Below are 8,820 nucleotides of genomic sequence, written 5' to 3' on the forward strand. Positions count from 1 at the left end.
CAAGCAGGTTAAAGCAAGAGGGATTACCCCTCAGACTGGTTGCTTGGCCCCCCTACAATATGCAGGCCAGGAGCTGAAGCAGCCACGTGGCTGTGGCTGCATGGCAGCTGTGCCTCAGCCACTTCTTGCCTGGTGGGCAAAGGCCAACCACACTCCTGAACTACTGGCTCCCAAAGTCCACACTGCACTGACCTCTCACTTTGTCCTTAGCATCTATGTGTTGATAATTCTGGAAACCACCACAACTGCTGGTGATCTGAAGTCCCTCCAGCCCATGGCTGGTCAGGCCCGCCCTGAAGCTAAAACCTTGGCTCGCACATGGCTGGTGTAGGCTCTCAGAGCACTGTGCTGGCCACTTCCTGCAGGCCTGCCAGGATGTCCTTAGTGGGAATTTAGCTTCTCTGTCATTTTGTGGTTTCTGTAGCTCCAAAGTTTCTTCAGCGTCACCTTTTACATGAGAGGAGGTAGAAGCTGGAGCCCCTCAGAAGTCCTGTTTCTACTCCTCTATCTGCCCCTGAGAATTAACTTCTTTTTTTTAAAGCAATTGGGGTTAAGTAACTTGCTCAAGGTTACACGGCCAGTTATTTCTGGGTGTGGTGCTAAGTATCTGAGCCCAGATTTGATCCCCAGGTCATCCCAACACTGGAGCTGGTGCTCTTACTCGCTGAGCCACCTGCCCACCCCTAAGAACTAACTTCTTAAAGATGAATTTTAAGTGCATCATACTCTTGGTATCTCACAATTCAACAGCTCTTTTGTACAAAAGTGCAAGAATGCAAAAACTGACAGAATACTGACATAAAATATCAATTTAAAATATGAAACAAAACTTATTACCAGTCAAATGACATTAATGCAGTTGAATCAGTCAGGTCAGCTACATAAACCATTACATTCCTCTATCAATTTTTGGCATTGTATTTTTGTTGCATTCAGAGTAGGGTATGGAAAGGGAACATATCTACCACATACCAGGCACTATTAATTGCATTTTTACAAATATCTCATTTGATCCTCACTCACAGTGTTGCTAGTACTTCATTCTCAAAGAGGACCATGGCATCAAGAAGATGATGCCATGACTTGCAAGTGAATTGGATTTAAGTGAGAGAGGTCTGTGCAAAGCCTCACCTTCTCCTCTGGAGCCATCTGGGTCCAGTGGCCAGATATAGATCAGGGCAGCTGGAGATGGCCCCCAGGTTTAAGGCATGGTCTTTAAAAAAGAAATCTAGCCAGTATACCCAAAGATATCTTGCTAGGTTTCAGCCATCAAAATTTACATTCCTTTGGGGGTTTTTTGGTTTTTTGGGGGGCAATTGGGGTTAAGTGACTTGCCCAAAGTCACATGGCTAGTAAGTGTGTCAAGTGTCTGAGGCTGGATTTGAACTCAGGTCCTTCTGACTCCAAGGCCATTGCTCTATTCACTGTGCCACCTAGCCACCCTGATTTACATTCCTTTGGGCAAAGCACAGGCAGGTAAATGTATAATACCCTGTGTAGACAGAGGAAGAGGAAGAAGGGGAGGGGAGGGGAGAGGAGAAGAAAGGAGAGGCAGGAGCTTAGTTACCCAATTGGAACTAGCCAACTGGGTCCCCAGTGGGACAGCTCAGATTACTCACAGCTTGTTGTTGGTTCTTCATTCTCGAAGAGGGCCATGGCATCAGGAAGATGATACCAATGACTTGCAAGTGAATTGGATTTAAGTGAGGGAGGGTTGTGTGCAAGGTCACCAGCCTCACCTCCAGAGCTATCTGGGTCCACTAGCAAGATATAGATCAGCACAACTGGAAATGGTCCTCAATCCTCACAATATCCTTGCAAAGTAGGTAATATTATCCCAATTTTACAATTGAGAAAACCAAGGCAAATTTCAAATATTGTTACATTATTCCAGCTACTTTACATGTCCACAAGAATAAAAACATCTATGAAATAAAGCTTAGAGGTCATAAAAAATCTCAAAACTTACTAACTTCCTGAGAAAGAAGTAAGCACTTGTGGAGTTCTCAACCTTACAGACAACTTCCCAGTTTCCTCTTTCAATGAGATCCAAAACTTCCTTAAACTTTCTGCAAATATTCTACTAACTTCTGGGTTTTTCTTTTGGCCTACACTAGATAGTTTGATAATTGACAAAGATGAGGACTTTTCTGTTGTCCCAACTGGGATGAAAATTATTAGGTCTATGTTTTGGAAAAAGCTCTTACTTAATAGTGCCTTCTAACTGTTTGATATCTACACAGTATCAGTGCAGTTTCAAATTTCCTTTAACTATCTTTCCCTTTCTTTCTATGAACTTTGATTAAAGACCTTTTTATAGCTCTATACTGATTCAGTATTCCACTTTCCTTCACTTCTAATTTGTCAATAATTCACATGTTTATTTCCCAATCATATCCTAAGTCAACTTCACAACTGGTTTTCTTCTACAATTGGAATTTATTGCAAAAATCTTTTCTCATTTTTCCAAGTCAGACCTTTCCAATTTGGTTTCTTAAGAACTTGTAAGTGTATTTTAAGTCTACTAGTCTAAAAGTCTACTTTAATAAGTATTTTAATTTCAAGGTGACCTTCTAATTTTCCTAGGCAATTAAATTCTGCCAAATCATTCACAGAAGATCACAACTATCCATTTTCAAAACTTTTAATTTTTCTAAATTTGACTTAAGTCTCTGAGTTGGAGAGTTGTTAGTACATGAACTAGGTAGTTCTAGAACACCAAAATAAGACTCTGAAACTTCAAAAGGCAAAACTTTTCCCATTTGTTTTTGGAATTATTACAGGAAAAACTTCTAGACTAAGTTTAATTCAGTTTAGATCTCAGCATTCTCTAACCATGCAAATGTAATGAAAATGGGAATTTGAAGATGTTACCTGCCCCTTAATAGACCTAGGGGAAAGTTTGAAGACCTCCCCTGCTTTGAAAGTAAACTCTGCCCCCTAATAGGCTAAATGTAATCACATGGAGCCTGTGATGGAGGGAATTTACTGAAAGGTGCTGCAGAGCCCATAGGAAGCTTCCCTGCTGTGAAGATAAATTTTGTTCCTAATAGGCTGAATGTAGTTGCATGGAGCCTGTGGTGGGAGGAATTTTGCTGAAGGGAATCAGAGCCCAGAGAAAGCTGCTCAGAGCTAGCCAGAAGGTGGGGGACCGAAGTCAGAGAGGTTTGTGAGTACATATTGATCTTGTATTGGTTTGTGGGAAGGCTGAAGGATGCTGTGGCTCTCAGCATTAATATGGTTTCTGAATATCTTTGGTACTATGATGGAATTGGCTTACTGGTTTGGGGAGTCTGTTTTCTGGTGTCTAAATAAATCCTTCAGTTCTGTCCTCTACCTGGAGAATCTGGTAGATTTTGCAATTGAACGTCAATTGCAATCAAACGATACTTAGTCACTGTCTTCATTGTGATCATGGGCCCTGTAAATATTACATTGCTGCTACTGCAAATCACCTGCCCCTTTTACTCTCCAGAGAAGGGAGAAAGTGAGGGATGTTTGGATGTTTCTGTATGCAAATTCCACAGTCTCTATTTTTATTTTTTGGAGAGCAGAAGGCAAGGTAAGTGGGGTTAAGTGATTTGCCCAAGCTCACACAGCTAGTGAGTATGTCAAGTGTCTGAGACCGGATTTTAACTCAGGTCCTCCTGACTCCAGGGCTCTATTCACGGTGCCACCTAGCTTCCCCAAAGTCTCTATTTTTAACCCTAAGTACCTATGCCCCTCAAAACCCATTAAGCTATTTCAACATATATGAAACATTAAAATCACAATCCCATCATAATTTGGAAATATATATTAAAAATTCAGTCACAAATTCAGTCTTTAATTAGTTTGTCATACTGCCAGTTGCTGTATTTTGCCATAAATTTCTGCACATAAAGAAAGGATCTCGGGGCGGTTAGGTGGCACAGTGAATAGAGCACCGGCCCTGGAGTCAGAAGGACCTGAGCTCAAATGTGTCCTCAAACACTTAACACTCACTAGTTGTGTGACCTTGGGCAAGTCACTTAACCTCAATTGCCCTGCCTTTTCCCCCCTCCAAAAAGCAAAAAAAAAAAAAGTTTTTAATAAAAAGAAAAAGAAAGGATCTCTATCCCTTTGATCTGTATTTCTCTCTGAACTCCTAACTTGGCCAGAATTAGAAATATAGAGATGAAACTATTATCTTTTGAAAGTTTTGAAATTTGAGCAGAAAACTTTTTGCTCTTTTCCCCCCTTTCCTTTGGCTGATGAAGCCATGGGAAAAAGTCAGCTGGACTTAGGCACAGAATACAATACTAACAAGATAAACTTTACATTCAATAAAACACAAAACACTGCTCACTCTTAAGCTAACAATAAACACTCTTGCTTGTTTTTTTCCACAAAGATTCCATAATCCTACCTAGAATGGGGAAATTCCAAAAAACCTTATAATAGATAAATTTGTCAGAATTTCCTTCTTTTTAGCCATTGGATTTTCATTAGTCTATGCATTCCATGTGACATAGGACTTTCTTAGATACCAGACCTAGTTTTTTGATTCCTTTTTTAGAAGGAGGGGGGAAATGATTCAAATTCTATCCTCAGGCTAAATTGAGATTCAGCCCTAGAAGTTGCATTACTGGGTCAAAGAGTATGCAAATTTTAATAGCCCTTTGGGCATAGTTCCAAATTGCTCTCCAGAATGGTTGGATCAACTCACAGCACCACCAACATTCCCACATCCTTTCTCACATTTATCATTTTCCTGTTTTGCCATGTTAGCTAATCTGATAGGTGTGATATAGTACCTCAGAGTTGTTTTGTTTTGCATTTCTCTAATCAATAGTGATTTAAAGCATTTTTTCATATGACTATAGATAGCTTTTTTTTTGTTCTTTATTAATTTGTTTACTTTTAGTTTATAAGATTCATTACCGCAATTCCTTGAGTGTCAAATTTTCTTTCCCTTCCCCCGCCCCCCCCACCCCTGGCAGCATACAATCAAATATAGTATCTGCAAATACTTTCACATTAGGCATTAGGTTATAAAGAAGGATAGAATGAAGAATGGGAAAGAGGAAACAAAATCAAACAAGAAAACAAAAAAGGGCAGGTAGTTTGCTTCAATCTGGGTTCAATCACAGTTATTTTTCTGGATGTAAACATCTCTCTCCATCGTGAGTCTTTTGGGTTTGACTTATGACTCTGGATTGCTGAGAAGAGTCCAGTTTATTAAAGCTGATCATCACACATATTTTGTGTCTGTAATTGTGTACAAATTCCTCCTGGCTCTACTCTTCTCACTCAGTATCAGTTCGTATAAGTCTCTCCAGGTAAATATGAAGTCCATCTGCTCCTCATTTCTTATTGCACAATACTATTCCATAACATGCATATACCATAACTTGTTCAGCCATTCCCCAATTGATGTGCACCCCCTTAATTTCCAATTCTTTGCTACCACAAAAAGAGCTGCTATAAATATTTTTGTACATATGGGTCTTTTCCCCACTTCTGTGATCTCTTTGGGATACAACCCTAGAAGTGGTATTGCTGGATCTGAAATGGACAGGTAGAGAGAAAAATGACCCCAAGCCATGCCAGTTGTTCTGAGCATCAGTTTATTGAGCTGGCCAGTGACAGTCTCCCAAGGAAACCCTGGGAGAGCTGCTCCAATCATCAGGAAAGGGGGAATATTTAAAGTCAAAAACCGCAAAATTGGTGTGGGGAATACAGTTAGTTTGACAATGGTAGATAAACAGGTCCGTTATAGCTAGGCCTTGATCTGGACAGTTGTATAGCTCTACCCTGACTTATCGGGGGTCTCAGATGTCCGTGTCCTGCCCTGGGTCATTCTGACATCTTATCAGGAAGTACAGCAAGGTGGGTCTCATTATTGTATCACAAGAGAGGGGCCCCTGGCTAGGCACGTACGAGTTCAGGAAGAATTCAGCAATTTTCCAAACTTGTTACATACAGGGGCTTAGTATATGAGGCCATGGGCATTTCACTCCCCCCTTTTATTTGATCAGACTCAGGGTTCGATACTGAATCAAGAGGAGAGTAGGAGAGACTAAGAGCAAAGAGTTTGGTTGCCTGCAAAGGTTGCTGAATGAAAGAGATGAACCGAGAGAGAAGACAGGGTCCAAGAGTCAAATGGAGTAAAAGCAACATCAGGGGTCCAGCTAAAGAGGAGACCAGGGTGGTGAGCCAGGGGGACCAATTATATAAAGATTGGTACCATGAGAAGGAGACCTGTCGGGCTTGCATAAAACCATAGCCAGTGAAGTTCGCTTTCTACAGCCCCAACCACTGAGCTAGAAGTAAAAGGGCAGGCACTATCTCCTCCCCAAACAGGGTCATTTATGACCCTTTGCATGTTCCATCCATAACCTAAAAGGTCACAGAGATCAAAGGCAAAAATGAGACCCCATAGGTGGTCACTTTTCGAATCAGGGCCCCCAAAGGGGGAATGGAGTGTGATTTTACAAACTGGTTTTACAAATTGATATTACAAAGTTTTACAGACTGATGTTACAAATATAGATCCCAAGCACCCCATCATTCCTGATGTTACAAATTGGTATTACAAATTGGTTTTACAAACATAGATCCCAAGCATTTGGGATTCATTCCCCCCTTAAGCAGATGATACCCAAATTCATTTGGGGACAAGGGCGATGATCTCAGCTTCCCGATCGGCTTCTCGCTGGGAAGGGGTGTAGAGCTGTCCCTGACTCTCAGGGTACCATCATTCAAGGGGTGGGGTCTGTAGCCAGCATCCAGAGCCTGGCCAATGTCAGATCCAGGGGGTGATGGGTCATGCTCTTGGAGAGTGGTTGGTACTCAGCCTGAGATGTCACCTGCAAGTGAAGGGTGCTGAGCCTAAAAGACACAAATCTAGCAAAAAGATTAAACAAACAAGGGCCAAAAAAGGTATGAGTATGGGCTAGTATAATCCATTACTCAGACTGTTTCACTGTCCTTTATATTTTCCCATAGACAAGATACCTCATAAGTTTTTAGCCTTTTACTAACATAATTGTACTTCCTTTAACAAAAGAGGTTCCTGACTTGAACCTCATAGCTAGACAGTAGACATACATCCTTGTTTCACAAAGCTTGTTTATCCTCTGATTATATTCACTCTGGAAGAAAGAGATACTTCATAAATTGAATCTTTTACATGTATTTTCAGTTACAAATGTTAACTTTTGTTTAGATAATGGAATAACCGCAAATTCAGATCAAAATAGCAAGATCTCTTCTGCTTTACAACTCATTACATTAATTTAGCAATAAATTTATCTTGCAAATGAAAGTTTTAGTAGGCCTTTAAAATTACTCTAGAGATTTAAAAATTTCCCCTAAAAGTATTTTCCCTCTTTTTAAAATAGTTTCAAAATTTATAAATGATCAATAAACTTTTATGAAGAAAGTAAATTGAAAACTTTTAAAATGATCTTAAGCAGTTTACATAACTTTCTGTACATGTTCTAATCCTAGATGAAAATAATATTAGATTTTCCAGTAAGCTAAGACAAAAGAACTCACATCTTTTACTGACTCCTTGCTCTGATCATAGAAACCTGCTATAGAAGGAAAAAAACAGGGACCTGTGACATTCCAAATATGACAGGATAAAACATCCTTGATTCTGTTTAAATTCAGGTGAGTTACAGATATCCAACCATGCAGTATCCATTCCATCTCAAAGCTAGACTCAGGAATAGGTGGGGAACATTCCTTTTCAAAGGAATACCATGGGTAAACTGAGCCAGGAGGGATCACATCCCAGACGGAGGCTAAGATTGTCCCTTCGGCCTTTTCCAAATGCAGACTTCCACCTGTCCACAGTACAGGCTCTGAGTAGCTTGTGGCATTTTCTCTCAGATACTGATTTAATGCAGACAACTATACCCAAATTCAAACTCAAAATAAAATTTAGTTATGGTCCCAAATGCCTTTTACCTTAAACAACAAGCCTCAACAATCACAGCTTAGAGCCAGTTATAATTATTTCTATTCTCTTGTAGTTGCGATAATTAATAAAGATTTATCAGGTCTCACAAATGTAAGGACTTCCATTTACCATCTTTCCTTCTGAAATCTAAAAGCCAATTTATAGAAATCCTTTCTAATCTTTGCAACTTTTTGGCAAGTTGGGTTCATTTAAAAACTACATGACTAAAACTGTTCCTTTCCCAATGACCTTGCTTAACAGAGATAGTTTCCAGGGGACTTGGAAGTTTTACAACATAATACATGCAGGAGTGAATGGGGGAAGGGCTAATAATGATTCCCCTGCTTAGCCAATTCTCATACGTGCAGGAGGACTGTTCTGAATGGGCAGAACTAGTCAGTATAAAGTTGTCACAGTTTTAGGTTTTAGCATTAAAACAGTAGCCCAAATAACTTAGTTAACAGTCTTACAATTTCAAACAATCTGAACTGAAACTTCCTTTTAAACACAGACAGACTTGGAAACTTATGATTTCCCAAATTACAATACTCCAAGACTTTAAGAGAAACTGCTTCTCATACAGCATAGATAGTACAGCTGTTTACCAGTAACAATATCCTAAACAATTATCATGTTCTCAAATTTGTACTTTGAAATAAAAACAAATTAATTACCAATCTGATGACCTTAAAACTCCAGTTTTGAAGTTACACAGAAATAAAATTTTCTTGATGCTACACAACCAATCAACTTATCACTAGAAATCAATTACATTCTGGAATCTCACATAGATGGTGAATGTGGTGATCCATAAACCTTCAGATTAACATAATTACATTCTTAGATGAAGCAAGCTTGAAAACTACATCCATATATATATATATATATAT

This window comes from Petaurus breviceps, unplaced genomic scaffold, assembly GCF_028583685.1.
Source record: "Petaurus breviceps papuanus isolate PSGF00001 unplaced genomic scaffold, PetGlider_PUasm1.0 77, whole genome shotgun sequence".
Lineage (NCBI taxonomy): Eukaryota > Metazoa > Chordata > Mammalia > Diprotodontia > Petauridae > Petaurus > Petaurus breviceps.